The sequence below is a fragment of the Octopus bimaculoides genome, chromosome 18, assembly GCF_001194135.2.
Source record: "Octopus bimaculoides isolate UCB-OBI-ISO-001 chromosome 18, ASM119413v2, whole genome shotgun sequence".
Lineage (NCBI taxonomy): Eukaryota > Metazoa > Mollusca > Cephalopoda > Octopoda > Octopodidae > Octopus > Octopus bimaculoides.
Window position 1 is genome coordinate 51,100,282 of NC_068998.1, and position 5,494 is coordinate 51,105,775.

The following is a 5,494-nucleotide window of genomic DNA, read 5'->3' on the forward strand; positions in this document are numbered from 1 at the left end:
TATATATATATATATTGTTTGCGTTATTAAAAGGAATCATTTCTTAACATGGACTTCTTCTAACCCGATGAGATCGCTCAATGTTTGCATTATTTTAAATATATTAAGGCAGACATGTCAATAAACAATTTACTTGTTATAAAATATAATAAAATAAATTATCTACGCATGTTTTATTAAGCTGTGAAACAATTGTTTTTATATAAGAATTTCCATTGATTAAATGAATTTTATAATGCTGGTATTTTCTCTGGTTATTTATGACTTTATATATATATAATACATATTCATACCGTACATACATATATAAATCTATGTATATATTCACATATATATTTCAGTATATCCGAAAAACGAAAGAAAGGGGAATTTGTTCAAAAACATTCAATCTTCACGCATAATTCCACAATCAGTACTCAGGAGGCTCCTTTCCTCAAGCCCCAGGCTCATCCGAAATAATCTTTACTCAAAATAGAGATATTTAATAGAAATAGTTTATTCAGGTTTTCACATTCAATCAAAAACCACAAAACAACACTTAGATATTTGTTATAATTTTATTTACATACATTTGTATTTCGCACATTTGTAATTATCACAGCTTCAGTACTAAGCGCTGACTGGAATATTAACTGCAATGAGAATAGAATACAACTGTTATTCAAACATTTGTATTGAAAAGATGTTTGATTAAAATTAGACTAAGGGAGTTTCTCGTAGATAATTTAGTATTGCCTGTCGTTAGTTTATGCGACATGTCGAGCGCACTAGCTTCCCACTAACCAGTCTCCGCCATGTTTCAATGCTACCTATTTATCATTTGTTTCAAGGTTTGCATCCCCCAGCAAAGGTTTCACACATGTTTAATAAGATTTGTTCCTTCTATTGTCATGTACTGGTTCTCACAACAATATTTAACAAACAGCTTCATTTTTTCCCTTCGCCACCTGCCCCACAGACTTAAATTCTGCTGCGTTGTTTAATTGTTTTTGTTAATAACAATAATTATATATTTCCATTTAATACGCTATTTGATAAATGTTTCGCCCAAAAAACGTTCTTCACTCTCCTTTACATATTCGTAAGTGATCCATTCTATTACTTTAATAAGTGTCCAGCATTCAGAGCCTTATAACAATGCGCTTTCTACAGCAGTTCTAAACGAAATATATTTTGAAGTCATTTCACTCTCCATATTGTGGACAGCTTGTTCCTTGCTGTCCATGCTAATTCAATTGTCATTTCATTATCTTCATTTCAGTTTTCTATCCAAACTCCCAGGTCCTTTTCACATTTCAAGATTGCAACCGTTGATGACATAATTTATTTTACTTTTCATTGATGCTATTGTCCCACAATTTCAACGAATAAAGAAGACGTGATTTAGTTTGACGTTTTACCACAATCTCAGTGATCTAACTAAAACAAATCCGAAAAGCTATTCCAAAACTATTGGAGTTGGTGTGGAAGGAAAAGTCTAAAGAAATATGCTAAGGGATCAATCAACCTTTCACCAATTTGCAAACTGACATGTTAAATATTTCCTTGAACTCTCGGAGATAAATCGACAATAGACTTCCCAAAAATAATGCAACAGATTTAGTCTGATATTACATTGGCACAATTAATGTTACAGTCAAATAATCAATATAGTAATCGTTATATTGCACTAACAGCACGCTAATATTTTAGTAACATTAAGGATTATCAAAGCAACATTACAGTATTATGTTATGATTAAGGAACTTGTATATAATATCGTTAGCCTACAGTGTATAATATATTTGTATTAATGGTTATACAGATATATCAGTGTATTACCAGAGTTATATCGAAACCGCATTATCGTGTATAATGAAGATACATGGCATATTTTCTGTTAATGATTCGCTGATACATCAGAGATTGAGACTTTTAGTTGGAAATAATAATCATTGAGATATTTCTATGATAATTTCTTGTTGATATATTCATGTTAGTATTATATGACCGCATTAATACTGTCAGATAATTCAATTGCCATTTGTATTTCCTACCGAAGGAAAATAGTTGAAAATATTGTGAAAGTAAAATATCAATATGAAATATCTGGTATTTAATAACTGTTCTTACATCAAATATATTCTTTTCATTTGATATTTAATTCCTCCATCACAAAAATATCCACAGAATAAGTATTAGTAAGACACAGTGTGAAACCTTAACGTGGACTGAAAGGATCCTTGACGTTTTAGTGTTGTTATCATTAGCTGGAATAAAAATGTGCGAAGCTGCTTAATTAGCTTTAAATTAATATTTCGCGAAATTATTAAACCTGGACGAGCATGTTAACATGAAATAAACACACAAGTAAATCTGTAGATTAATCGAGGTTATTGTCACATTCTAAGTGTACATTCTTGCAAGTTTAGTATATTCGTTGATAATATAATTCCCGACTTAGATCATTCAATGTTTTCTTGTTATCTACTTTACTAATCCATAAAAGCAACATGGTGGTATACAGAATTACAACGGAAACAGTTATGACTAAATACAAGCATACTGATATTTATATTCCCTCGCTTATTTTGGGCGGCGAGCTGGCAGAATCGTTAGCACTCCGGGCGAAAGGCTCAGCGGTATTTCGTCTGCCGTTATGGCCTGAGTTCAAATTCCGCTGACGTCGACTTTGCCTTTCACCCTTTCGGAGTCGATTAAATCAAGTACTGGGGTCGAGCTAATCGACTGCCCTCTCCCCAGAAATTTCGGGCCTTGTGCCTAGAGTAGAAAAGATTACATCGCTTATTTGAATGTTGATTGAATAGAAAAGAATCAGCAATATTAAAGTTTTGATTTTAGTTGAATGAAAAAAATTCAAGTTATTTCTAGTGAAGGCGCGTGGCTAAGTGGTTAGGGCATTCGGCTCACAATCGTAAGGTCGTGAGTTTGATTCCCGGCGACGCGTTGTGTCCTTGAGCAAGACACTTTATTTCACGTTGCTCCAGTTCACTCAGCTGGGGTTACACAGTTAGGAGTACACAGACACGTGTACCCCTAACGTAGTTCTCCCTGAGAACTACGTTAGGAGTACTCGTGTCTGTGGATTGCTCAGTCACTTGCACGTTAATTTCACGAGCAAGCTGTTCCGTTGATCGGATCAGCTGGGACCCTCAAGTTAGTTCTATAAGAATTTATACGAAAATATCATTTATAATTTAGTTCACTGCTTCACGATTTCTAAGAATATGATGTGAAGAAGTTTTTAAGACCATCTTACGAAAACACTCATAAAAATTCATGGCTTCGATGTTCATCGCAATCTCACAATACGATAGTCCGTTCTTTCTTGCACAAGTTCTAAGCATTCTTAATCGCCTGGAAAACAAACATAAATCGATTGATACAATTATTGAAAATTATTGCTTAACATAAATGGTTATATTTTGCATTAATTTTGAACTAAAAAATCTTAGTGAAATTGAAACCTGTACCATTTTAAAATGTATGATATAATTTGTTTATTTTTTGGTCGTAGGAGGCGCAATGGCCCAGTTGTTAGGGCAGCGGACTCGTGGTCATAGGATCATGGTTTCGATTCCCAGACCGGGCGTTGTGAGTGTTTATTGAGCGAAAACATCTAAAGCTCCACGAGGCTCCGGCAGGGGATGGTGGCGAACCCTGCTGTACTCTTTCACCACAACTTTCTCTCACTCTTTCTTCCTGTTTCTGTTGTACCTGTAATTCAAAGGGTCAGCCTTGTCACACTGTGTCACGCTGAATATCCCCGAGAACTACGTTAAGGGTACACGTGTCTGTGGAGTGCTCAGCCTTTTGCACGTTAATTTCACGAGCAGGCTGTTCTGTTTATCGAATCGACTGGAACCCTCGACGTCGTAAGCAACAGAGTGCCAACAACATTTTTTGGTGGTCTAATTTGTTTTTCTCTGTTTTATGATAAATACCTAATAAATTATTTGAGTGTTTTCAATCGTCTGCACTCCGCACAATTTCTAAAAATGTTCTCATATAAGAAATATCAGTAGTGCTTAACATTAGCTGCTAAATACTGGTACTGATTATTAAACTTAGTTAAATAATATCTTTACTAGATGTGCTAACAAAAGTAATATTGAAAATAAAAGGATATTTACGGACAGAAATTATAATCTCTTTCTCCTGTATCTATGACAGGATACCTTTTCCAAGCATCAGGACAATGTTTTTTATTCAGGCAATATTCCATCTTCTGAACATCTACAATTTAAAAATTATCGTTGAAATATAATATAAATTAAAACATTTAATTGCAGCCTAAAACCACATTATTAATTGGAAACTTTCATATCTGGATGCTTGTTGTCAGAAACAAGACTTTTCTACACTTGCTGATTTTTTGTGTGAGTAGGAAATTGTATTTTGTGAAGATTACTTCGTTAGGATTTTTGAAATTATTACATAATTGATAATTTTCTCATTTTTAATACATGAAATAATATATGGTTAGTATATTTCTATAATTTTTCGCAAATGATGAGGCATTAATGTTTTTGAATTTCGTAATTACTCAAGGTTCCTCGGTAGGACCTAAAATCAAATAGACATGTTTTTGGATATAAACCTAAGTTAGAAACAATTAGTGAGGTGATCAGAGGAAAGCATTAATAAGAAATCCGTTGGGAATACTGAGAGAGAGATTTATATTACGAAATATCTGTTATATTCTATTAACAATCATTTTATATTCATGGTGAAGAAATCTTTAAACGGTTCCTCTTTGCTATTATGACTGAAAATATTCAAAATTATTGACTATTACTATGTATTAGCAATGTACTAAGACCTGTTGACATATTGTTTATCTGAAAACACATACAATGTCTGGTGGAATGAATCTCCGTTTGGTACAAATGAGTAAACTTCAATAAGAAAATATAATCTGTTAATCATATGATAATGACGAAATATATACAACTCTGACTTTACATAAATACATACATACATACATACATACATACATACATACATACATGCATACATACATACATACATACATGCATACATGCATACATGCATACATGCATACATACATGCATACATGCATACATAGTCCATGCACCCTGCAATACCAACTTCACAGCTCTTGCTTTTCTTCTTTTTCCTTCTGGTACCGCACCGCTTCCTGGGTGTTAGCGCGCCTCTGCCTGGTGTCCGCTTTTTCCATTCCTGGAAATAGGAACAACAAAATGGCCCCTGCATGTAACTCCAGTGATGTCATGTAACTCCAATATCCCTACAGCGTGAGCAACTGCGGCGCAAGCTACCCACTTTCGCTAAGACGTTGTAGTAATACCTGTATGTCTGACAAGCTTGTTCTTAGAGTCTCTGTACATCATTACATTACATTTTGCTACTTTAAATTCCTCTACCACGGATGAAAGGGGAAGTGGTAGCTGCCCTGATCTTATGTACAGGCCTATTGAATTGAGGCTTGGGGGACCGCATCGCTATCTTC

General features: G+C 34.2%; 1 long non-coding RNA gene across 1 annotated transcript; it reads right to left on the bottom strand.

Moving 5' to 3' along the window:
* Positions 1-543: 543 nt before the first annotated feature.
* On the bottom strand, positions 544-4,259 carry LOC128249843 (uncharacterized). The gene is made up of 4 exons (XR_008265964.1): positions 4,134-4,259; positions 3,260-3,357; positions 2,113-2,249; positions 544-632 (listed from the first exon to the last, which is right to left on the bottom strand). It is a non-coding gene; the product is annotated as an uncharacterized LOC128249843 (long non-coding RNA).
* Positions 4,260-5,494: the final 1,235 nt, after the last annotated feature.